This window comes from Acinonyx jubatus, chromosome E1 (genome assembly GCF_027475565.1).
Source record: "Acinonyx jubatus isolate Ajub_Pintada_27869175 chromosome E1, VMU_Ajub_asm_v1.0, whole genome shotgun sequence".
Classification (NCBI taxonomy): Eukaryota; Metazoa; Chordata; class Mammalia; order Carnivora; family Felidae; genus Acinonyx; species Acinonyx jubatus.
This window is the reverse complement of record NC_069397.1, coordinates 26,927,266-26,954,333: the sequence shown is the minus strand read 5'-3', so window position 1 is coordinate 26,954,333 and position 27,068 is coordinate 26,927,266. Positions and strand designations below refer to the sequence as shown.

Here is a 27,068-nt window from a genome sequence, read left to right as displayed (position 1 = left end):
GGAATTGGTTCACTCTTCATTCATTCAACACATATTTATTAAGCACTGTGATAGACTGGAATATTGTTCTCTACTCCTCATGATAGGGTTATACATCCTGCTCTCTGCCCTTTGACTTCGGAGACTCTTCCAGTTAGAGAAGGTATAATATACTTCTCTCTTGACTTTGGTTTTGGCCATGTTTTCTGGCCAATGGATTGTGGGTAGAAGTGACAGTGTGTCATTCTAAGTAGAGGCTTTAAGGGGCATCATATGCTTTCATGTACTTGTTGAAACTACAGTGGTCCATAAATGAGCATATACTAGAAGCCAATCTAAACCTAACCTGTGACCCTCAGCCAAGAGCACTGCCACCATAGCTGCCCTACATATCCATGAGGGGAAAAAAAAAACATGTTTTTGTATAAGGCATTGATATTTTGGGGTTGCTTGTTATCACAGCCAGGAGCAAACTAAGGCTATTATGTGCTCAAACAGTATTCTAGGTGCTTAAGTTCATTAGGAATCAAACAAAAATCCTCACCCTCATGGAGGACCTACATACGGACCTGACTTTTTAATGGCTGCATAGTATTCCTTTGTATAGAGGCATTGTGATTTATTCAACCAGTCCTTTTTTTAAATTTTATTTTATTTATTTATTTATTTTGAGAGTTGGGGCGGGGCAGAGTCTGAGAGGGAGAAGAAAATCCCAAGCAGGCTCCTTGCTATTAGTACGGAGCATGACCTGGAGCCCGATGTCACACACCATGAGATCATGACCTGAGCCAAAATCAAGAGTAGGACACTTCATCAACTGAGCCACCCAGGTGCCCCTCAACCAGACCTTTACTGATGGATTTAGGTTATCTCAAAGCATCAGTCTCAAAAGTTGAAAAGCATATTTCCAACATAAATGCATAGAAAGCACATATCAAGTCTTAATTTAACTTATAATGAAGAACCCACCAGGATGACAAAGTTGGTTTGAAAGAGAATATGAAAGTTGAATAATGTAGTCAATGGATAAAAAGAAATTCTGAAATAAAATTGTTAATTTTGATACAAAACTGGCTAATGGCCTGTAGGGTAAAAATAATTTTTGAGGTTTTCTTCTACTGGACAGAAGAAATAATCATTCCCCATTGTCAGTTTTAGAGAGTTGTAAAATGTCTGGGCTTTAATCAACGGTAAAATTACATTTTCCAGAGACAGTTTTTGCTAATACTAACAATGCTACAATATCCTTTTATACTCATTTTTGTGTGCATGTGTGAGCATATTTTAAGGAAAAGTTTCTAGAAGTGAAATTTCTGAGTATATTAATTTCTACTTTTGAGAGAGGTTACCAAATTGCCCTTCATAGAAATCATACCAATTTACCTTATTTCAAACAACATATGAATGGCTGTTTCTTCATATCTTTTCTACACAATGTTATCGAAACTTTTGCTAGCTGCCAATCTGATAGAATAAAAATAGCACCTCATTATAATTTTAATTTAAATTTTTTCTTACTATTACTATGATTGATTGAATATTTTTTCATATCTTTATAAGTTATTTCTTTTTCCTCTACCATGAACTGTCACTTTATTATCTTTGCCTTCAGAAAAATGAGCCCTTATCTGTCATATGTGTTCCAAAATTTTTTTTCACAGTTTCAGACATATTTTTAATCCTATTTTTGAGCTATTTACTATTTACTAGCTGTGTGACCTTGGGCAAATTAATTAACATCTCAGAGCTTAAGTTTACTCATTTGTAAAATAGGGATAATAACATAGTCCTCAATCCCATATTTGAAGTTCTGGGGTACAGATTTTAATAATTTTTTTTAATGTGGGGCACCTGGGTAGCTCAGTCGGTTGAGTATCCGACTTCGGCTCAGGTCACGGTCTCACGGTCTGGTCTGTGAGTTCAAGCCCTGTATCAGGCTCTGTGCTGACAGCTCAGAGCCTGGAGCCTGCTTCAGATTCTGTGTCTCCCTCTCTTTCTGTCCCTCCCCCTCTTGCACTCTGTCTCTCTCTCAAAAATAAATAAACACTTAAAAAGTTTTTTTAAATAATAAAAAAATAATTTTTTTTTTAATGTTTAGTTTTGAGAGAGTGAGAGTGGGGGGAAGGGCAGAGAGAGATTGAGACACAGAATCTGAAGCAGGCTCCAGGCTCTGCACGGTCAGCACAGAATCTGATGCCAGGCTCAAACTCATGAACCAAGAGACCATGACCTGAGCCTAAGTCAGATGCTTAACTGACTGAGCCCCCCAGGCATCCAGGGATAGAGATGTTTTAAATTCTAGGAGCTTTCAGTGTGCATACACTGTATGTAATGTAAAATCCCAGGGAGTGGGAGCTCTTCAAGCATTAATATTCCTATAAGAAACATATGAATATACTAGATGGGATTAATAAAGCCTGTGAATGACCTCATGTTAGTTGAAGTTTGCCATCAAAGGAGCTGCATATGTTTTGTTTTGTTTTGTTTTGTTTTTTTTCTTAGAAAGTGGAGCATGGGAAAAATCTGCCATGGTTTATTGTATTAGTTTGTTGAAAGCTAAAAAATTGTGTGCAGAAGAGAGACATCCTCAATGGTATTGTAACTGATTGGGAGATATATCAACTGATTAGACAAATATTGAGACTAGCCCACATGGGAAGGACTGGGTAAGAAAAGATACTCCATGAGGATGTTATTAGAAGTTTGTGAAAATAAAGTAAGGAAAATATAATTGCTTGTATTCTGTCATTTTTTTTACCCTACAGATTTTAATTATTGAATACTACTGCTCTGCTTTTGTTCCATATGAGCTCTGTCAAACTCACTTTTGATTTTCAGACTTTTTTGGATTTCGAACTGTGCTTAGGGTATGTAGACCTGTGGTATCTTCCTCCATAAGGTTGTTGTGAAGATTGGATTAAATCAAACAATGCATGTAAAGTGTCTATGCCAGCTCCTAGAACATAGGAAGAGCAAGATAAATATTATTGTTACTGTTGTTTTTAAGATGGAAGTGCTAAGCCCTTATAACTCTTGTTTCCAGGCCCGTTAGCTTGGCAAAGGGTTTTGCTTTGCTTGATGTTCAGATATGTTTCCTTGTAAAGGTGACTGAGATATTTGAAGAGAAGAGGAGAGAAGCATTTTTATTCTTTGATGGTAGGGAATAAAGAGAATGACTGGACTTTGAAGCCAGATAGGTCAGGGTTCAAATTCCATACGATCAGCTTTAAAAAAAAGAGTGGGAAAATTACCTATCTTCCAGGTTGCTTTGAGGATTAAATATAGCTAGATAGAATAGAAACTGCTCTGTACACAATATGTGCTCAATAAATAATGGCAGTTTTTTGTTAGGGTATGTTCAGGAGGGCTGAGGTACAACACTTAACCCATTTGCAGTCTGAAAAGCATATAATCAGCCACTTTCATGACTGAAAATGAAGGAGTTGGACAAGGATCAGAGAAAGCATTTATTGTACATAAAGAAACAAAGCACTGTTACCATGATCTGTTCACAGGAAGATGGCACCAAGCCTTCCTCTGTGATGTAATGTCATGGGACTTTGGGGGGGGGGGAGGGGATATAATGAAGCCTGGGATGAGCAACTTCCCCTCCCCACACAGGCAGAGGGCAGTGTTTTCCCAGGTGATATGGTAGTGTGAAAGCTTGTAGCCTTTAACCTCCAGGAACTTTCTATTGTACTGTGATTTTAAAATGTAGGTTGCCTCTATTACTATAGGATACCCTGACATTTCAGGTTTAATGTTGTCATACTACAAAGTAAGACTGATATCTGTTGATCAGTATACTCTGAGGACCGATGCTATCCATTCCTGCTTGGATCCCTACTGGATTCAATTCAGATATAAACCTCAAGAGAGGGCCTACCATGTGCCAGGTGCTGAAAATACAAAGACATCTGATAAGGTTCCAGCCCAAGAGGCACTGGCAGAAGGGTGGATAACTGATAACTCCTACTAGGGAATGCAGAGTGTTGAGTGATATAATAGAGCTATGAATAAAGTGCTGTGAAGGTACTGAGGAGAAAAAGAATGAATTCTTCTAGGGAGGTTAAGGGAAATTCCTCCAAAGGAGTGACATTTGATCTGATTTTTGGACTGAGTCATTAAGCAAAAAGGCTTTGAGATGGAATGATGAGAAGAAAAAGCAGAGGGGGAAGGTGGGGGGTTAAGGAGAGAATAATGTTCTAAGTGAAAGAAACTGTGGAGACAAAGATGTGAGGCTGTGGACGTGTTCATTCGTTTGTTCAGTTAGTTACTGAACAAACAAATATTGGTTGAGAATCAGACACTCTTCTTGGCACTAGGAATACAACAGGAAGCAAGACAGACCAAGGTCCCTAATGCTTTCATGGAGTTTACACTTTAGAGCTGGATGGGACAGAAACAGAAGACGGATAAATGAACGAACAAGGTAATTTCAGAGAGTTATATGTGTCATGAAGAAAATAAGGTGGGAGAGAGTATAATAGAAAGTACTCTGGGAGGGGGAGCAGAATGAAGATTGGGTAGTTGGAAGAGGCATTTGACCTGAGAACCAAGTAGCAAGGAGGCAGTCTTCTGTGGCAAAGTGTTTCCGGTGGAAGGAACAGCAAATAAAAATACTATTAACAGGACTAGGCCTGGCGTTATTTGAGGAACAGAAAGGCAGCCATCTTGACTGTAGCAGCATGAGCAAAGGAGCAGCAGGGGAAGACCAGAGAGGTTTGGCAGAGCTGGTTAGTAGGGCCTTATGGACCAACTTAAGGAGCTTGTTTTGAAAAAGTACGATTTGGTGTTGTACAGAGAATGGATTGGAAGAAGGGAGATCAGCTGTTGGTTACTCTAGGCAAGAGATGTGGGTGGTTTCACCCAGGGTGGTAGAACAGAGCAAATATATATTTTTGAACTAGAGCTGACAAGATCTGCTGATGGATTGGTCTGGGGATGGGGGAAAGGAACATGTAAACATATGAAATACAACGATGTGAATGTGGCAACAGTGGGAACATGGGACTGGAGAGGTTGCTGGAAAAGAATGGCTGTTAAGGCTTTGGGAATGAATGAATTTGGCCTTATGCAGAGGAGACAAGGGTACTGGGCCATTGACAAAGCCATACTGATAACCTGTCTGGGAAGCCAGGAACATCTCAAACTTTTACTGTCCAGGATTTTTTTTTTTTTTTTTTTAAGAGCTCTTTGGTAAAATCTGAACAACTTTTTGACTTTCCCTACATTTTCTCCATCTCATTTTTTGCCCTACAGGATAAATATCTGTCTATTCTCATACACTGTCCATTGGCCCCAGCTTCTCTCCTGGGTAGTCTTCAGAATTCTACCATCCAAGTGAAGCAGGAAGTTCTGCATGTAATAGGCACTGAGTATGTGTGTACAGAGGGGCAGTCAGAAGTGTTTGCTTTCAGTGAGGGACAGAAGTCGCTTCTACTACTTGTTCCACTTCTACCTTCATGCTTAGCAACTCACCATGCTTGGCCCTTTTGACTGGGAAGAGGTATGATCAGGCTTAGTAAATATTTTTTGTTGTTGCCATTGGATGGCTGGTTCTATTGTCTCCTGGTCCTACTGTCTGATTCCCTTCTCCAGTCCCCTGCATACACACAGCAGGCCTGCAGGGGTCCTCAGATCTCCCTCTGAACCACTGCACCAAGCTTGTCCTCCTAAGCTAATGTTATCTTTTATTTAAACAGAAACAGTAGCCACCAATCTTGTTACATAACATCCCAGTATCCTAGGGTGTTAAACTAATGCAGCACCTACTGTTGGGGAGTGTTGATCTGGCAACACAAAAACTCTCTAGAATATTGCTGAAATGTAACAAGTTTGACTTCCTGGCTTTACTTAGAATTTTGGAGGGGAAGGGACTTTAAAGATCAGGCTATCTGGATCTTTGTTTTCAACTGTGAAAACTAAGGCCTAGAGAGACAAAGAAATTTGCCCAGGGGGCACATCGGGGCTAGAAATCAAGCTCTTGATAATCTAAAGAATCCATCACATTTTAGATAAAGGATTAAGTGTTAAACCTTTCTTGTTTGTGATTCTTTCTTATCTGAAAAGGTTTCTTTTCTTTTCTTTTCTTTTTTTTCAGCTTTAGGCTTTCCAGGTTTGTCAAATGTGAACAGTGATAGTGACATGGTGCTCTGGATTACACACCCAAACTGCAAATTTGAGACTGATACATATGTATGATGCTGATGAATTTGAGGTATTTGTGTTGTTTTTTTACAAACTTTTTACTGACATTAGGACTGGATTCACAACCAACCATACAAGGTATATTAACTGAACACAGTATGAATGCAATGTATAGTACCTGAATCAAATATATTTTAAAGACAGCTGGATGGAGTTGCAGGTGAAGCTACAGCCACCTGGGGATCTACCTCAGTAACATTCTTAGTTTATGTCCAAACCAGTATATGAAAGGGAGTTGAAGTCAGCGGTATCTCCAGAGGCATCTCACATCCTGAGAGCTGCTCAATAAAACATGGGGTTTCCTACTGCTCTCTGGGGAATTGCAGAACTTTAGTGGTGAAGTGAAAAGGCTGGGCTGCTCTCTTCCCCTGACCCCTGCCAGCATTCTTTCTCAAACTGACCTGTTTTCCTGCAGGGAGACTGCCCCACTCCACCCACCTGGTGCCTTCCTGGATTTCCTGACTGCCTGGGCTTATTTTTTAACCTTCTCTTACTTGAAAAGCACCACTTCACTGACCCAGAACGTGGGCTTCTCCCTCTGTTCACTGGCCATTCCACTTTTCTGGGCTAGCCATCCGCATTTCCCTTCAAAAGCTTTGGAAAATCGGCAGCAATAGGGGGCTGGGCGCCTTCCAATTCCCCTACCACGTCTTTCCTACTTGTAACTCGCTGAAATTACTAGCAGAGCAGGGAGAAGTGGAGAAATGGCTTGCTTCTGAGTAGGGCCTGGGCTGGGTTGGCATTATTTTATTAAATTCAATTGGACCGGATCCTGAGAACCTCTTAAGGTAACTTAGGCTCTGAGTTAGAGATGGCTAAGGTGTAAGGAGCGGGTTACTGTCTTGACCCTACAAGCACCATTACAGCTTCCCCACTCCTATTCCTAGGTTCTAGGAATCCCAGCCTTGACCTGCGGACAAACCCCCAAACACAAATAAAAGGTCTCCCCTCAGGCACTGAAAGCCCACCCTGCTCAGACCCGGCACTCCGCACTCCCCGCACCCCAGCCCGGCCAGCGCCGAGGGGTGGGGGTGGGAGGCTGGGGAAGCGGGGGGCGGAGTTCCGTCCTTCGCTGATTGGCTCGGGGAAGATGGGCTGCGGCCGAGCCGGGCCAACCCGCGGCGTGTTGCTATGTGCTAAGGCGAGGGGATAGGCGCGGGGGCGCGTCCGTCACAGGGCAGCCCCCGGCCCCGACCCGGAGGGATGCGGAGTGGCGGCGGCGGCAGTGGCGGAGACTGTGGCTTTAAGAGCGCGCCCGGAGCCCGGGAGCCAGCCGGGCGGCCCTCTGCTGCGCACCCCCGCGGAGCCGAGCCCCGCGCTGGCCGGACGGGGCAGCTTGCTGCCGGGTAAGCGAGCCTGGAGCGCGGCGCGGGCCGGGCGCGCGTGGGCGTGGGGCGCGCTGTCAGCGCGGGCGCGGGACACCCGGCAGTGGGCACGGGTCCCGTGGCCCGTCCAGCCCGGCTCCCGCGAGGTGCGCTGCGCCCCCGAGGCGAGGTCCGGCGTGGGGTGCCCGTGGAGGCCGCGGGCGCGAGGGGCGGGAAGCGGGCCGCCGGGGCCACGTGACCGGTTTGTTTACAAACACTGCAGGGCCCGGGCAGCTGCCCGCGGCGGGACCCGTGGTGGCGCGGGTCCCCGGGTCGGGGCGGAGGAGCTGTGCGAGAAGCCGGGCAAGTAAGTCTAGGGTGCGCGGTTTGGCGGACGGGACTTGGACACCGGGTCGCTGCTTCTTAGCACAGTTTCTGTGCGTTCGGGCTCCGTGGGGGGTCGGCGGAGGGTGGGCTTCGGAAGCTTTCTGTCCCCGGTGACGCTGGGTCTCCGCTGGAGACACTGGGTCCGGGGGCGTCGCCCCCGGGGCTCCCGCCTGTGGGGGACTGGCCGCCCTCGAAACTCCCAGGAGCGCTTGGCCGGCTCTGGGCCGAGGTAACCGCAGCCGAGTTCCTGCCTGGCCGCTTCCCGGAGCCTCCCCACTGCCCTTGCCAAGGGGGTGGGCGCCGAGTTCTCTCCTGCCCGACGGAATGCAGGGGCCTCTCCAGCGAATACCTCCCAGGAACTGGCGCTGAGGGGCAGCCCTGACCTCTCACTGCTTCAAGTTCACCCTCCTTGGCCGCCGACCTCCCGGGTGTCTTTAGTCAAGTGGTGGCTTTTCTCCAGTTGGGGGTTGGGGTAACCACCTGTTCTTTTGGACCCAGCCCAGGAGACTGCCACCTCTGGCTTCACTCTCAGCATAAAAGCACTTAAAAAGCCAAGTGAGTGAGTGCCCTCCGGTTTTTTTTGGTGTTTTTTTTTTTTTTTTCCTGCAAGTAGCGGACCCTCCCACAGTCTCACCTCCGTGAATGGCACACCAAACTGCTTCTGGGTTTTATGGGGCTTTGCTTTCTGGCCTTCTTGTCAACTTGTTGTCTTGGAGTCTTGGCTCTTTTAACTGGGTGCTTGCTTCTGGTGAGTCTAAAGGCTAATCTAGCTACTCATCCTCCTTTCTTTGCCCTTCCTCTCTTGTACCTGTCTTCTGGCCCAGCAAGATGGGTTTCCCTGACCCAGAGCATTAGGCAAGCCACTTCTCTGTATCTCATTTGGTGAGGGAACGCTGGCAGAGCAAGGAACTCAGGGGGTTTAGAAGTTAAGTGCCTTGCCCAAGGTAACTCCTGTCACTGGCTCTGCAGTAGACTTGACCTCGCATGCTTGACGCTCTTCAGTAGTCTCCTCGTTGTGAGAACTTCAGGCCTTGCCATCAGTGGGGTTGGCTTTCCTTTGACTTCATCATTGCCACAGGATGCAAAGATGGGCCAAATCTCAGTTGTCTATTCTCCCCTCATCTCCTTAGCACTCAATACTAAGGCTGAGTCTTGCCCCTGATGAGGAACATTTTAATTCTTCTGAATTGTGACATGAATGGCTATAAGTTCTTTACCAAGGAAAAGGTCCAGCCTGAGGAGAGTTGTGCAAACTTCCCTTTGGCACCATCCCTTATCCCCATCTTCGTGGTAAAGGTCTCAGGCAGGGGTGGGGGCCTTGGGCTCATCCCTCTCCTTAGCTTATGTTGGTTTAGGATTTAATAATAGAATTTCTGGGATCTGTCTTGATATCTTGTGTTTGAACTAAAATAAGAAAGCTTGGAGTTAGGGATGGAAAATGGAAAATAAACATGCACAAGAGTATTATTTTCCTTCTTTCCTCTAGGAGAGTGGTTTTCAAACTTTGGGGTCCAAAATAAGGAATACCTTTTGCATCTCTGCTCTGAGGTCCACACCTGCATTAAGTTCTAGGAAATAATTGCCCTCACTACCTACAGTGTGCTCCATATATAGTTTTTTCTTCTTAATTAAAAAACAAAAACAAAAACTCATCTGTTGGTCATGGCCTGTTAACTTGATTTCTTGACCAAACGGGTGAATGGGTGATGACCCACAGTTTAAGAAACATTGCTGTAGGACAGAGGTCCTCAAACTTAAATGTACATAAAGATGAGCTGAGTAGTATTAAAAAATTAAGTCTGGGGGCACCTGGGTGGCTCAGTTGGTTAGGCGTCCGACTTTGGCTTAGGTCATGATCTCCTGGCTTGTGAGTTTGAGCCCCGCATAAGGCTCTGTGCTGATAGCTCAGAGCCTGGAGCCTGCTTTGGATACTGCCTCTGTCTCTCTTTGCCCCTCCCCCATTCATGCACCGTGTCTCTCTCTTTCAAATATAAATAAACATTAAAAAAAGTATTTAAAAACTGCAGTCTGTCAGTACACTCTGGAGATATTTTTCTCAGTGGGTCATGTGATTATGATATAGGTGGTCAATAAGAAATGGCATAAACTGGATATGAAGTGTGCAAAGCCTTAATCAAGTGTGTGACCCACTATGCAAACCCAAGATCACTCATCTGAGAGCACTAGCTTAGGCTTTGAGAAGTCTAAGGGCATAGTGTGGTTTGCTTTCAACTGTCATGGAGCCTTGGCCATAAGACCCCCCCCCCCCCCCCCATCGCATCCACACCACCCTGCCCAATCCATTTGAGGGCTGCTGTGTTCTGTACCCCTGGATGTTTCTAGGTGCATGGGGTTGGGGTTGTGAGTAGTTCTGATGAATCTGCTCTACTATTCATAGATTATGTGAATTTTTACTGGTTTAATGATTTTAATAGTTTTGAGACAGTGACATAGTTATTATGCCTGGGATGTTAACAATTGGCCAGCAGAAAATGTTGATGCTGTTTAATAGCTGGGTATTCTAGGCCATGTGGCCTAGGGGAAGGGCAGGTTGGTGATTTTTGGAGGGGGGTCTGGGAGAGTCAGGGCCTTATCTGCCAACAGTTGTTAATAAGAAGGGACATAAGTTCCCCTGACCTCCTTGCCTACCTACCTCAGCCCTGGTTCTTTCCTGTGATGATAGCTTGGCTTCTGTGTGCAGGTGAACCTTGTTAGTTACCCAGTTTCTGATGCTGTTACCTCTATCTCAAGCACGAACCTGATGTATCCACATGTTAGATGTTTTCCTTTATTGTGTCTAAACATGTTGGTAAAAGAAATTTCCTTGAATTAATCAAAGCTGCATTTAGCTTCAAATAGAACCCTATCCAAATTCAAATTCAACTATGGTCCTTCCTGCCAAAGATATGGTTTATATGGGAACACTAACTGTAGGATTGTTGAAATTGATAATGTTCAGTTTGGTCAAACAGCTTACATTTGGAATATTTAGTTTTGAGCCAGTAATAAAAAAGAAAACAACAAATGCATGGCAAAGGATAGGATATCCTAGTATAGAAAAGCAGAGGGAAGAGATGTCCAGGTGGGACTCAAATGGAGGTTCAGGATCAGTTTCCTTTGTAAATTATCTTGGCATTTCCCTAGGGTCCATCAACAAACCACTAGGTGCTCTGACAATTGCATTATTTAGCATAAAAGGGTATAAAGCTCTGGAAAAGGAAGCATCTTTTTAAAATGTAGCCTCCTGTTATGGGAAGTCAGGGCCTTCCGGCTAAAGGTATTTTATTAGAGTTGATAGTTTTCAATGATGTCATCCTTAACAAAAGATGATATTTACTTGCATCTTTATATATTTTTTTAAGTTTACTTATTTTGAGAGAGAGAGAGAGAGAGAGAGAGAGAGAGAGAGAGAGGGAGAGGGAGAATCCCAAGTAGGCTCTGCACTGACAGTGCAGGAGTCGTGAACCCTCAAACTAAGATCATAACCTGAGCCCAAACCGAGAGTCCTGGGCCTAACTGAGCCACCCAGGCAGGTGCCTCTTACTTGCTTCTTTGAAGGACCACACCTACGTGAATTTCCCTGAGATTTGTGAATATAGCCCCTGAGAGTTTAAAAATAAATTGGATTATGCTACTCCCGTTTGTAGTTTTCCAGTGGTTTCGTATTGCCCTTCAGACATAATCCAACTCCTTTTCCTGTAGGCATTGCACAACCTATCTCCTTCCCCCAACTTCTCTCTCCTCCTCTCCTATGTGGCTGGTCCACTCTGCTCCAACTGCACCAGCTTTCCTCAGGTTTCTAAAATCTGGAAGGTTTGTTTTTGTCATTCGGCCTTTATACTGGTAGTTCCTCTTTCCGGAATGCCTTTCTATAATTTTTTACATGATTGGCTTCTCTCACTTGGGTCTCAGAGAGCTCCTCTCAGAACAGCTCCTCCCTTCCCTGCACCTCAACTTTATTGAATCTCCTTAACTTTGTTTTTTTCAAAGAACTTTAATACCATATGGAAATACATTGCCTACTTGATGGCTAGATTGGAAGCTTGGGAGTTTCTCTGTCTTGCTCACTATTGACAGTACCTGGTGTGGGTAGCATTGGATAAATATTGGTTGGTGGAATGGGTGAATGACTAAAGAGAGCCAATGGTTTGAATCTTTGAGAATATAAATAATACTTTAAAAATGTTTACTTATTTAGAGAGAGAGAGCACATGCAAGCAGGGGGAGAGGCAGAGAGAGAGGCTAGGTGCCTCCCTAGCAGGCTAGGTGCATTGTCAGCACAGATCTCAATGCAGGCTTGATCCCACCAACTGCATGATCATGACAACCGAAGTCAAGAGTTGGACGCTCAACTGACTGAGCCACCCAGGTGCCCCAATACTTTTATTTTTAACAGAAGAGAAAAATAATTTTTCTCTTCCTTTTCCTGGGGTGGGCTACTGTTCTCTTGGAATATATCTTAGGACTTCTGCTTTTCACAATATTTTTCACCCTTTTATACTTTTTATAGGTCTCTAAAAGCTCTGTTGTCATTTTGTTGTTAATAAACAGCTCTTGCCTCCCCTAGTAGCTTTATTTTGTTTTTACTGTTCTCCTGACAAATAAGCATTTCTACCAGTAATCACATTTCATTGATACTAGGAGGCACTGTAAGTAGGACTGGAGGAACCAGGAAGATTGGGATAATTAGTTCTGTGACCTTGGGCAATTTGCTAAACTTCTCTAAATCTCTGTTCCTTTTGTAAAAAAGGTCTAATACCAGTTACTATCACAGAATTGATGGGAAGATTAAATGAGAGAACGTATGAGAAACTGGGCACATACACACTTGCTGTTAGCTTTTATTTATTTATTTACTTTTGAGAAAGAGCTCGAGTGTGTGCATACCTGTGCACAGGGGAGGGGGAGAGAGAATCCCATGGCTCTCCAGGGCGAGCTCAGATCCTGACTGGGGGTTTGATCTCACAACTATGAGATCATGACCTGAACTGAAAACAGGACACTTAACCAACTGAGCCACCCAGGCACCTGCTGTTAGCTTTTAATAACACTCATATCAATAGGTTTCCCTCCTCTCTTTGGCAGGAATTCCCAATCCATTGATTTGGGAATGTGCAATAAGAGGGAGAAAACCACCAGATCTTTAATTAGTGCCAATAAATGAAGACCAAACATGTCACTTAGATCTATCAGAACCAGAACAGAAGTTCGAAATCATCTCATTGCAAATTGCTGCCCAACTTAAAAAAAAAAAAATTTATTTTAAATGTTTGTTTTTGAGAGAGAGAGAGTGCGCGCACGGACACAAAACACACACACACACACACACACACACACACACACACACACCCCAAGTGACGGAGGGGCAGAGAGAGAGGGAGACAAAGAATATGAAGCAGGCTCCAGGCTATCAGCACAGAGCCAGATGCAGGGTTTGAACTCACCAACCACAAGATCATGAACTGAGCCAAAGTTGGACACTTAACCGACTGAGTCACCCAGGGGCCCCCTACTGCCCAACTTTTAATAACACCCATGTGTAAGAAGTCATATTTATGCAAGTTTTTGGAAGGACATGTTGTCTACCTGTTCCTCTGGCCATTCTTAGTTTTATCCTTGGATTAAGCTGGCTTACTGAAAGGTGCATATTTGGGCCATATTACCTCAGCCCCTTGAGTTATTTTCACTGAAATGAACTTTCACTGCCCTTTGCTTTCCTGGAGGACGTTGTCCTAAACAGCTTTATATAACTTGCTACTACATTTCTTATAAGGGTTGATGTAGTTGAAGTCTTAAGCTACAATTTCACTTAGTGTCCCCTTTAAAAAGTTAATAGGAAGAAATTTCTTTCAGGAATGAGTGCCAGAAAAAACTTTCCTCTCCTGAGGAACGGGCATGATATTTCTTTTTGGGCAATTGGAAATGTATAACTTATCATATTTCTCTTTTTGTTCTGGGTGCCAGGAGGCACAGAGCCAAATTTGTGGCCTGACTTTAGTAACTATAGGGCCCTACATCCTAATTTTTTCCAGTGTTAAACTTGTAATTTTTATTTTCTCTAATTTCAAGTTAATGATTTATATTTCTTTTTAAATTGGATATATGCTGGTTTGGGTATTAAAATCATTTTAGATTTTACATTTTAGAGATGTAAACATTGAGGCTCAAATAGGCAAAAAGGACTTGTTTAAGACACAGAGCTAATTAGGGCAAAGCAGAGACTATAAATCATACATTTTGTTTCTCAGGCCCAGGGTTGTTTCTACTCCTGTATATTTCTGGAAAAATACCAACTCTTGAATAAAATACCAAATGCCCCATAGTGTCTTTTTATTTATTTATTTTTTACATTTATTTATTTTTGAGAGACAGAGTGAGACAGAGCACGAGCAGGGGAGGGACAGAGAGAGAAGGAGACACAGAATCTGAAGCAGCCTCCAGGCTCTGAGCAAGCAGTCAGCACGGAGCCTGACGCGGGGCTCAAACCCACGAACCGTGAGATCATGACCTGAGCCGAAGTCAGACGCTCAACCGACTGAGCCACCCAGGTGCCCCTGCCCCATAATGTCTTGGTTCCAGGCAAAGCCTGCCTCCTCTCTGTGATGGGGCAAAGGAGCATTCTGCCAGAGAGGTGCAACACTGCCACTCACATTCCTGGTTGGGTCAGCAGCACTGTGCTCTCCTGTTTCCTGAGCTACAGCCTTCCCCTGTGGTCTTGAGAATGTGGTATATCCAGATTTAGTGGTTTTGATCTGAAACTAGATTGCCAGCTCAGAATGAAATTAGTCTCTAGTGGCTCAAGTTCCCTTGCCTATTTTTTGTTAGGAAAGGAAGGCTTGATATCCATATGGCACATGTGTTCCACTGAGGCCCAAACAGGGTCTTCTGGGAGTGAACAGTAGTTGAGTTTGGTTTGACTGAAGAAAGTGGCATGATTTTATCTGATAGGAAATTTAATCATAGGAAATATTGACCTTCCTAATGATTTGTTTTGTTTTGCTTTCCCATGCTGTTCTGGTTGTGAGTACCTGGGGCAAGAGAGGGTAGGCTTTGAGCACATCCTGCCTGAGTCAGGAAAATTTTGATTCCTATTTTGAGCTACAGAAGAGGAACCTCTGGCCTAGGGCTGAAACTGAACCTTGGTTTTACTTTGTTTTCCTGGCTAATAATAATTCAACAGATAATATGGGACCTTTGGGAGATAAAGATGAGTTAAGATATGGCCCCTGCCACATATACTCTTAAGCATATACTCTAATAGGGTGATTAAGGTGTATGTGTCAATAAGGTACCGAGAGTTTGAAGATACAAAAAGTATAGGCATTTTGGAGATGGGGCTGTGAAGAATGATGAGGATTTAAACATGCAGAAACACTCCAGGGGGAACAGTGTGTGCAAAGGCACAGAGGTGTGAACATTAAGAGGTAATGTATGGGGAATGTTCAGTAGGCACATGAGATGTTGGAAAGAGAACATTGGGATTTTGCTTGGGCTACTGTTGTTACAGTTTAGAGTAAGTTCATGGAAATGGACTGTGGCTTCCATTCACAGAAGAACTCTGTGAACAGTGGTTAGTTGATACAGATAATAGGCATTCTCCAAAAATGGGACTATCCCTAGAGAGTCTCAAACCTGGGTGCCATAAGGATTTCTAGGCCAACCAAAGGCCTACAAAATCAGAATTTTCAGGATAGGGACTCTAATAAAAGCAAGCAAATTATAACCCTCCCCCTCCCCTCAATTTCCCATTTTTGTAATGGAGCCCAGCCCCACACACATTTCTGAGGTCTGGAAATCACGGAGGTAGTAGATATCCCTAGTAGAAACCAACTACTAAGCATCTTTGACCTTTAGCCTACTTTCCCTTACTGTATTTTTACCACTTCCTTTTCTTTTGTTCGTATGGCTCCTGTGTGTGTCCTCCATTACATTTGCCTCCTGTTTATCTCTTCTTTTACCACTTTGGTCCTTTGTGTGTGGGGGGTCCCTCCCTAAGTTGATCCACCACCAAGTGGACCATAGGTAGAAATGAATTCTCTTTCAGTATTTGCTGTATTAAAGGTATAAACATATGTATTATGTATAAATGCAAATTAAATGGGGCTTTTGGTTATTTTGACTTACATGATTCTTTGTTTCCTTAGGATTTGAGGAAAAAAGTATCCCTATATAACTGCAGCGTTAAAGCTAAAAATCCATGAGCAGGAAGATTTGATAGGAACTGAAAACTAGCTATTGTGTCTGATCTGTTGTCCTATCTTCTGGTTGTGGTTATTCCCTTCCCTCATTTGTTTTCTTGTATTTCTGTAATTAAAAGTTGAAGCAGTGAACCAACCCTGAGAGTCTGAAGATGTTTTAAGAGAACTTGACATTTTTGTTTGCATTATAACTAATTGATTTAGACTCTCCCTCTGGAAGATGTTCTGCTTGTGGCTCTAATGAGCTCAAGGGCCAAGGATACCCATCTTTGGACTCTTCTCTGACTTGTCAGGATTAAAACATCCTTGGTGGGGGTTGTCCCAGGATTCAAATCTTGGTTCTGGTACTATTTATTTATTTATTTATTTATTTAATATTTATTTAATTTATTTTTAAAATTTACATCCAGGTTAGTTAGCATATAGTGCAACAATGATTTCAAGAGTAGATTCCTTACTGCCCCTTACCAATTTAGCCCATCCCCTCTCCCACAACCCCTCCAGTAACCCTCTGTTTGTTCTCTGTATTTAAGAGCCTCTTATGTTTTGTCCCCCCTCCCTGTTTTTATATTATTTTTGCTTCCCTTCCCTTACGTTCATCTCTTTTGTATCTTTAAGTCCTCATATGAGTGAAGTCATATGATATTTGTCTTTCTCTAATTTTGCTTAGCATAGTACCCTCTAGTTCCATCCACGTAGTTAGAAATGGCAATATTTCATTCTTTTTGATTGCTGAGTAATACTCCATTGTGTGTGTGTGTGTGTGTGTGTGTGTGTGTGTGTATATACATACACATATATATATATACATATATATATATATATATATATATATATATATATATATATACACATCACATTTTCTTTATCCATTCATCCATCAATGGACATTTGGGCTCTTTCCATACTTTGGCTATTGCTGATAGTGCTGCTATAAACATGGGGGTGCATGTGTCCCTTTGAAACAAGCATACCTATATCCCTTGGATAAATACCTAGTACTGCAATTGCTGGGTCGTAGGGTAGTTCTATTTTTAATTTTTTGAGGAACCTCCATACTGTTTTCCAGAGTGGCTGTACTAGTTTGCATTCCCACCAGCAGTGCAAAAGGAATCCTCTCTCTGCATCCTCTCCAACATCTGTTGTTGCCTGAGTGGTTAATGTTAGCCATTCTGATAGGTGCGAGGTGGTATCTCATTGTGGTTTTGATTTGTATTTCCCTGATGATGAGTGATGTGGAGCATCTTTTCATGTGTCGGTTGGCTATCTGGATGTCTTCTTTGGAGAAGTTTCTATTCATGTCTTTTGCCCATTTCTTCACTGAATATTTGTTTTTTGGGTGTTGAGTTTGGTAAGTTCTTTATAGATTTTGTATACTAACCCTTTAAATGATATGTCGTTTGCAAATATCTTTTTCCATTCTTTCTGTTGCCTTTTAGTTTTGATGATTGTTTCCTTCACTGTGCAGAAGCTTTTTATTTTGATGAGGTCCCAAGAGTTCATTTTTGCTTTAGTTTCCCTTGCCTCCGGAGACGTGTTAAGTAAGAAGTTGCTGAGGCTGAGGGCAGAGAGGTTTTTGCCTGCTTTCTTACTGAGGATTTTGATGGCTTCCTGTCTTATATTTAGGTCTTTCATCCATTTTGAGTTTATTTTTGTGTATTGTGTAAGGAAGTGGTCCAGGTTCATTTTCCTGCATGTCACTGTCCAGTTTTCCCAGCACCACTTGCTGAAGAGACTATCTGTATTCCATTTGGTAATTCTTTCCTGCTTTGTCAAAGATTAGTTGGCCATACATTTGTAGGTCCATTTCTGGGTTCTCTATTCTGTTCCATTGATCTGAGTATCTGTTTTTGTGCCAAGGTTCTGGTACTTTCTAGTAGAGTGACCTTGGGCAAATTGTTTAACTTCTTGAGCTTTTTCCTCATCTTTTAAACAAGGGTAATCATAATAATGCCTGCCTCCCTGGGTTGTTAGGATTAATTGAGATAATGCTTATCAAGTACTTGGCCCATCATAGGCTCATAATAGGAAATTAATAAACTATAGAGTCCTGGAGTCTTACTGATAGTTGTGCATGGCCTCAGATGACTCCTCCTTACCTCCTCCCCTCACTTCCCACATTTTCAACCAACCTTTCTGAGCTCTTCCAGCAAGCCAGGCTTTGGGCTGAGTATGAAGGATGATTAACCAGATGTGCTCTTTGGCCAGGAATGGCTCACAATCTAGTGGGAAGACTGATCCATAAACAACTAGCTTTGTGGAGGATGTTTCTTAAGTTATATGAAAAAACTGCACTGGCAACGTGCATGGTGCCCCTTGATAGGCTAGACCTGAAAGGAAAAGAAGCTGTAATTCTTACTAAAACCTATCTGCGAGTCCCATAACAGGAGAGATCCAGAAATTTGCGCTAGAATCAGTTTCTCTCTCCCACCCTACTGTCTCTTTTCTTCTTCAATAGATGGCAATATGAGATGACAGTTTAATAATTCCTAGGACAAAATACATCCATCTTCGAGCTGGTGGTGGTTGGGACTTTAGACACACAGGCATCCTTTTGAAAATGCTTCTTCTGCCCTTTTTTTTTTCTCTTGAGTTTGAAGTTCAATTTCCAAATTCCAATTGTGGAAAGGCGGGGAGCCCAGCCACAGATGTCAGAGTCTAGAGTTTTGGATTTATTTGAATTGGGAGATTAAAGTGAGGAAGCCAAAGGCATGCTGAGAGCTGAACAACAGAATTGTATTGGCAGATTTGAGATGGATGGTTTGTAACTAATTGGGGCCCCAGCTGTGCCCTGGGGGAGTAGCAGTTAAAGAGAAATCAAGGTTATACAGTGCCTGGGGTCCAAAGACATTCATTTATTCAGTAAATAATATTTGATCTTTGAGAGTGTGAGCTACAGATGAAAATCAAATAATCACCTCAGTAAAAGTACAACTGTAGCTGTGAAGAGTGCTGGGAGGAGGAATCTGTGTAGTAGGGGTTGGTGGAGACAAGGGGAGGGTTCCCTGGCGAAGTAACTTTTAAAGATGGGCCACATCTCTTATACTACTTTCCAAAATGTTTTCTTGATCTTCTAAATGACTGTTTTACATTGTAGTTTAAGTGTAGCCCTGTCATGGGGGCAAAGCAATGGACACGATCCCTCTCTGGATCCCAGATCATGAGAAAAATCTGTTGGTTTTGTTTTAACCAGGATTATCTTCTCTGAGCATGGCCAAATACCAAATGAAGGACTGATGCTGAGGGTGGCAATCTCTGGGAGCTGAAGGAAAAGGGCAGATGTGGCCCTCTCTTGTGCATGGACTAGAGGCAGGATGGAGGGACTGCTTTCCTTGCTGGCCTGAACCAAATCTGATGCTTAATTTTTCTCAGACTCAGACTGCCCTGGGGCTTTTGTGGGGACCACTCTGGGAGACATAACTTCCTGGGTTGGAAGTCTGAGGGTTTCTCCAGGGGTCAGAAGTCAATGCCAGTGTGGGGAGGGTCCCTTGGGAAGCTACCCAGGGTGGTGCACAGATGGTGTGAATGGCCAGGGGAGGCAGAATGGGGAACACTTCTGCCATTAGACAGAAGCTGGGTAAAACCATCAGAGGGTCTGTCTTGTTGTGTGTTGCATTGGAGATATGGCTCCATGGGACTGAGTATCATGCGCCATCTGCCAGTCCATGTGGGTTGATGTCACAAGAGTTTGCTGGCTTTTTAACTTTGTGGAGCATTAATGGTATTTGAGTCCCATGTAATGGCCAGAATTAGATATTTTAAATGCACTGGATAGTGTTTTAAATAAGATTAAAAATATCAGCTTTACAGGGCAGCACAGTTTCACTGATGGTCACTCATTTCACTCAGTTAATTACCATCTATCAAGTCCCTCTGGAAAAAATAATAAAAGACTCTCTGATGTGCCTGAGAGTAGGAGTCCTAGGGAAACCAAGGGACAGTAAAGACTGGGCTTGTGACTGTAGGAAGTTCCCAGTCTGGAAGACACACAGTGTGATAGAGTACCATTCAGGAGAAAAGTCTTTTGCATGCTGGGAAAAGGGGGCCACCGCCAATGCTTAGGGTCTTATCTGGGTATTAAGGGATGAGTAGGCATCTTCCAGACATTGAATACAGGTTAAGGCTTTTCAGGAGTCTAAAACAACTTGGGAAAAGGTAGTGAACAAGCTTAGTCTTCTGGGGAAACAGGTTTGGAGGAGGTGGGAAGGTGATGGTGAAGATAAGGAGAATCAGCCCAGTTTCTTGGTGCCACCTGAGGGGTTGGACCTCATCCTATAGGTTGCTAGGAAACCACTAGAGGTTTTGAAACATGAGAGAGATGTGATCAGATTGTGTTGTATAAATAGAATTCTAGAATGGGCTGGAGAGGTAAGAGCTGAGTCAGGGAGACCAGTTTAGGATGCTGTCACGTGAGTTCAGGGTGAGGGAGGGTAGGGCTCACACAGTGCTGCTGGCTGTAGCTGTGAAGATGGCTATGGGAGGCTGGTTTGCAGAGCCAGAGCCAATTGTCTAGGGGACCGATGGAGTATGACATAGAAGCAAGAGAGAATAAAGGGTCTTTCCTGCTTCAGTATATGGGCCTTCAGGAGAAGGGAGCAGAATTAGGGTGAAGGTGGTAGGAACCAGGAGAAGGGGAAAGATGGTGCTGGCTTTGGATGCATTTAATTTGAAGTGCCTTCCTAGAACCAGTTAGAGGCATCCTATAGAAAGGGACCCAGGCTTCTTGACCAGAAGGCAGAGGTTTAGAAGACTTGGATATGGATGAGAATGTCTATGGGGAGCAAGCAGTCAGGGACATGGTAGAAGCACCTCCAAGGAGGAGGAGGAAGGAAGAAGAGCAGCCAGGGAGATTGAGGCTCAGTGAGAGAGAAGAGCCAGGAGAGGCATGATAGGCCATAAGGGGAGAGTTTAAGGAAAAAGTAGCCCACAAGAGAACTAACTGAATGCAACACCAGGCCAAATAGTGTTAGCATTAAAAAATATTAGTGTTTGGACTTGGCATGTTGGAGGCTGCCCATGTTTTTGTTACTCAAAAGCCTGGTTGTGATAAATGATATTCATGGAGCTTTGCCAGAAAGCTCTGTAACTCTTCCATTCCTCTGGAGAGTCTACATCACTGGATCCAGCCAGACCGTCAGAAAGCCATGTTCTTGGGCTGCCCTGATTTGACCCCCATGTAGAATCCCTTTTACTGAATTGCCCTTTGGTGTTTGTTTTGCTGTGCATTTTCATGGAGGGACCTCTAAGAAATAGTCTTGCAAGAGTTTCGTGGTGGGAACTGTTGCTGTATGCTGAGGATCTTGTCCACTGTGTTCACTGCTCATCATCTCTGCAACCACCCACAGGAGAAAGCTCTCAGAAAATCTATAGCCTGAACAACCAAAATGCTTTTATTTTGTAGGAAATGTAAACCTTATAAGTACTGATATTTTTCTTCTGCCTTGCTTACTCGGGAGCTCAAAGCCAAATTTGCAATTGAAATTTAGTAAATATTTAGCAATGTAACAGCATGCATTTCTCTGTCTTAACTCTCCTTGTGTTCTTATATTCCTCCTACCCTAATTTTTTTTTAATTTAAAAAAAAATTTTTAATGTTTATTTAGTTTTGAGAGACAGAGACTGAGCACAAGCCAGGGAGGAGCAGAGAGAGAGGGAGACACAGAATCCGAAGCAGGCTCCAGGCTCTGAGCTATCAGCACAGAGCCCAATGTGGGGCTTGAACTTGTGAACTATGAGATCATGACCTGAGCTGAGGTCAGATGCTTAACCCACTGAGCCACCCAGGTGCCCCAGTAATTTCTTAATCTATGTTAAAAGTATATGCTTTTGTAAGTTACCTTTAATCCTTTTTGGAGATGTGAGTTGTAAGAAAAAGAAGGAAGCCATTGATGAACATTAGCCAAGTGTCCTTGGTAATGAATCTTCAGACAGATTGTTTGGGCTTTTTATATTATTATCTAAATTGTAGAAACAAGTAATATCTGATCTCTTCATAGCTAGTAACAGCTACCTCTATCTAGTGTCTAGTAAATTACATGCAAGTTTCAGGATGTTCAAGGGGAACTACCTTTTTCCTATGCAGATATTCTAACAGATGTAAGCCTCATGTGGCGACCTCCCCAGGTAGATAGAGTGCTGAACTAAGGGCCTTGTGGTAATACAATGCTTCGCTAACAGATGTTGCAAAGACACCATCCAACAGCCATTTCTGAGTGGACTCTGCACGACTGGTATGTTCTGTGACCTCGCTGAAATCAAGGTCTTAGCAGAATAAAGGATGGTGGATGGATTCTGTGCTCTGGGGCAGGATTCATCTGGCAGAGACATCATTACAATATGGAATCAGGACTTTAAGAGACAAAGGAATCCTAGAGATCATGTAGGATTATCATCTGACAGATAATCCTTGTGAAATCAAGCCTCAGCCCTATGTCCAGGGTAGAGATGAATGGTTAACTTTGTTTATGAGAGTGGTTCTGGGTGCCTGGGTGACTCAGTCCGTTAAGCGTCTGACTCTTGATTTCAGCTCACATCATGATCTACTGGTTTGTGAGATTCAGCCCCACTTTGGACTCTGCACTGGCAGTGTGGAGCCTGCTTGGGATTCTCTCCCTCCCTCTCTCTTCTGTGTCTCTCCCCTGCTCTCTCTCTCTCCCAAAATAAAAAAGTAAACTTTCAAATTCCAAAAAAAAGGAAAGAAAGAAAGAAAGAAAAAAAAAAAAAAGAAATAAAGAATGGTTCCTTGAAGACCCAAGCTGGCTTTTATTATCATCTGAATGAATTTGAAGTGCTGCCTGGGTCCAGTTCTACACAGTGGGTAACTAGGAATGATGACATTGATTTTCCTGTGTGCCTTGCTCATCAGCTCCATGGTAGTTGTAATAGGGGTATTTCAGTAAAGTTTTCACTAGTGGCCCCATTGTGGGGTTAGTTGAATCAGGGTGGGCTACAGAGGTAACTTTTCCACAGCACTAAGTGATAGAATGGTCTGTTTGGAATGATATAGCAATAATGTTAGATTCCCAGCTAAGCCACAAAAATCTACTTAAAGCAGTGTACCTTTAAGTGGATTAATTTAGGCCCTAACCCTGTAACCACTTTGAGTCAATGTGGGAGATAGGAACACTGCCCATTTGGGTCTTGTGAATAGAAACAGTTCCCGCGCTTTTTCTCCCTTGCTGGTAAGGATGATTACAGCTAATTAGGGTTATTGAATGCTAACTCATCCAGGTGCTATGCTTGAATGCTTCACTTGCAATATCTCATTTGATTCTTTTGTCTCCTCCACAAGGTAGGCACTGTTCTTCCCTTTCAGGCAACTTGCCCAGTGGTGATGCAGCTGGTGAGAAAACCCGAGACTGGACCCAAGTCTGTTGGCCTCTAGATCCTGTAATCCCTCACCAGTGGACTAACACCACCTGCCACTTCTCTTTTTTGATGGTCCAGGAAAACTGGGTCTCTCTACTCCCCGGTCTGGGTTCAGGACCTTCCTCCTGGGATAGAGGCCTTCCACAGCCATTATCTCTTTTTCCTCCCTCCCAGTTCCAGAAATGGCTCACCTGGTCCTTTTCCACTGCCACCTTTTTTTTTCCCCCTCTATTAAGGGTTTCTCTCTTTCTCAATATGTGTGTAATTTAACCTAGCCCCCACAAAGGCAAAGAATGGAGTTGGATGCCAATGACAGGCCTTTGATTAATGCCCAGGACTTAGAACATCTTCTGTACCAAGGACCATAGTTCTGAGCATCTCAGCACAGGATCTAAGTGGGGGCTGTCAGAGGAGAGTAGTATTTCATGGGCCCTGGGGACCCAGAGTATCTTTGCCTCCTACCTCATTACTTTGAGGGGGAAGGGAGGGACCTCAATCATGTCTGCTATCCACACAGGGGTGGACTGGTCTAGTCAGCAGCCCAATGGGAAGCAGAGGGAGTTCAGTTCAATAATGGCTGCTACTGTGTGCTCTCTGCTGCTGAGTCCAGGGAGCACAAAAATATGGTCCTTGTCCTTGGAACTTACCTCTCATGGAGGATACAGAGGTAGAAAAGGATAATTTTGGTTCCTTAAGATGGAGGTGAGCACAGAGGAAGAACAAATAAGCCCATGTTAGGGGAGGCACTTGAGTGGAGTCTTTTTTTTTTTTTTTTTTAAGAGCATGAGCAGGAGAGGGAGGGAGGGGGGAGGGAGGGAGGGAGGGAGGGGGAGAGAGAGAGAGAGAGAGAAAGAATCCCAAGCAGGCTCCACACCCAGTGGGAACCCCAACACAGGGCTCAATCCCAAGACCCTCGGATCACAATCTGAGTCAAAATCAAGAGTTGGATGCTCAACTGACTAAGCCACCCAGGAGCCCCTTAGCTGAATCTTAATGGACAAGTTAAAGGGCCTAGTAAGAAGAGGTGGGAAGAATGTGTCAGGCTGAGGGAGTGGCATCAACAAAACTGTGGAGGGGTGAAATGCAAGCATGGTGTATTAGAGGGAGCTAAGAGTTTGATAGCCAAATCTGAGCACTTAGGAGAGTCCCTGACACATGGTAGACCCTTAAATGTCAGTTTAAAAAATGGGAGTATAGAGTATGAGGTGTGGTAGAGATGAATCTGAAGCAGTTTGTGGGTGTCAATGGTAGATGGTTATCAGTGGTAGTACACACTAGGAATTTATTGTGTACTTACAGGTGCACAAGCTGAGTATTAGTTAATCTTCACAGAGTCTTATGAAGCTGATATTATTATTCCTGTTTTCTAATGAGGATGGTAGCATGGTTCAGAGAGGTTAAGTAAATTTCCCCAAGGTCACACAGCCTGTAAAGGTTAAAACAGATTTAAAAACCCTGAGTATGGTTCTAGAGCCCATCTTAACTACTGCTCTGTGTTGCTTTTCTTTTTCTTTTTTTTTTTTTAACTTTTAAAAATTTTTTATAAAATGTTTATTTTTGAGATTGTGAGCAGGGGAGGGGCAGAAAGAGAGAGAGAGAGGGACAGAAGGTATGAAGCAGGTTCTGCACTGACAGCAGAGTGCCCGATGTGGGGCTTGAACCCACAAATGCACGAGCCATGAGATCACGACCTGAGCCAAAGTTGGACACTGGACGCTTAACCGACTGAGCCATCAAGGCACCCCTTCTATTGCCTTTCTGAAGGCCATGGGAGTGACAAAACAGTCAAATCTGCTTTTTAAATAGGTAACAATGGCTGCAATACAGAGGATGGATTTGAAAGGGAAAAGAGGCTCACGGGCCTGCTAGGGCTGTATAAATCAGAGATGTGTTCTTGGCAGTCCTTTAGGGCATGTAGGAGCATGGCCACTGAAGAAGCCACCTCTTAGAAGGACCTCAGTAGCAATTAGGGAAGCACTTCTATGGCTCCTCCAGTGTCATCCATCACCTCCTTGTTGCCTTGAGAAGTCTAGGTTTGGAGAAATGTCACCCCAAAAGTGCCATCTCCTGTGCTGCCCAAGGACAAGTGAGAGGGTCCTAATGGAAGTGGCGATATAATCCTCAAGCCTCTTTTCTTTCTTTCTTTCTTTCTTTCTTTCTTTCTTTCTTTCTTTCTTTCTTTCTTTCTAAGTAGCAGCATCTTTTTCTAATTGACCACTAAAAATAATAGCTATAATTTGGTATAATTGTATGCCAACACTGTGCATGTTCTGACATGTCATTTGCTGCTCATGACCCTGTGTATGTTGGTATTTGAATTGGGGAAGCTGAGGGTCCAGTGGTTGAATAAATTGCTAAAGGTCATTGAGCTAGAGAGGAGAAGGAATGGTTTGTGATTCCACAGCCCACTTCTTTTCTGGGCAGTCTTTGCCTACCCTCCACCAAAGTACCCCACAAAAACAACAGACTGGTGCTGTCCTGTGGCTGGAGGTGTTACTTCCCCTAGTGAGTTCCACCTTCTCAGTTTGTGTGGTCCCTTGTCTCCCACCTCATTCATCGAGTTCTTTCATGGCTTCCCTGGAGAATCTGTCCCTTCTGCCCCTCCATCCCGGGGACATTCAGAAGTTTTTCTTCTGAGTTCCAGCTGTGGTTGTGGCTCCTGGTGGAAAAGGCCTGTCAGGTGGGACAGCCAGGTTTGCTGTGTGCTCCCTGTGCATTTGGCTCTCAAAGTGCAGTATCTGGGGTCTTTGTTTTTAATCATAATAGTTCACATCTTTTCTTTCCATGCTGATCAGCAGGAGCCAGCTGGGGCTGGTAGCAAATCTTCCTTTAATTTCCACTGTGATGGATTATTGCTTCACTTAAAATGGTGTTTAATTTGTACATGTGCCCTGAGGCTTTTAAATATCGAGCTCATTTGATTATTGTTGGAAATCAATTTGGACTCCAGTATGTTCAACGAGTTGGACTCGTGAAGCCCCATGGAGCTTATGTCCCCATTACAGGTACCAAAGTCCAACAATCAAAATGTGGTGAGTTCTGCAGCCTCATACCCTAGTTTCTTCCCTTAAAGAAAAAAAAAATCCATCTATTTTACCTTCCTTCCTAAGAATTGACTCAAAGACGCAGCTTTTAAAATTTTCGCTTAAGAGGGAAGAAGACAGTAATAGATGATTACTTTTTGGACCTAGCTGTCATCCTTTTTTTTTTTTTTTTTTTTCTGTGACAGCCTACTGTTTCTCTTTTTAGACACAAGGACCCTCTCTTGATTCTGCTTCAGCTTGCTTTCTACTTACCCCCTCTCATTACTTCCAGCTTGCCCTGTAGTGCTTGGACAAGATGCATATTTCAGCAAGCCACTTTTTCTTTCCTTGATTTTCCTTTAGATGGCTGTGAATTCCTATGAAAAGAGGGAGAGGAGCAGAATGAACAGCAAAGTCTCATGCCTGCTGTTTAAGCTCCCCGGGGTTTCTCTAGTACCAAGCAGCCTGAGATATTGCTTATGGGGTCAATTTTTCTTTTGTCTTTTTAAGTTCAGAACTATGGTATGCAGTGAATGTGTGTGCATGGGTATGTGTTTGTATGTGACATGTTCACATTGAGTACAGACTATAAATGCTTA

The 27,068-nt window shown here is 43.4% G+C and overlaps 1 protein-coding gene across 1 annotated transcript in view; it reads left to right on the top strand.

Moving 5' to 3' along the window:
* Positions 1–7,318: 7,318 nt before the first annotated feature.
* Positions 7,319–27,068, top strand: part of YPEL2 (yippee like 2) — a 62,054-nt gene continuing 42,304 nt past the window's right edge. The window contains exon 1 of the mRNA XM_027034255.2: positions 7,319–7,535. The gene's annotated coding sequence lies outside the window, so the exon portion shown is untranslated. The remainder of the gene's footprint in view (positions 7,536–27,068) is intronic.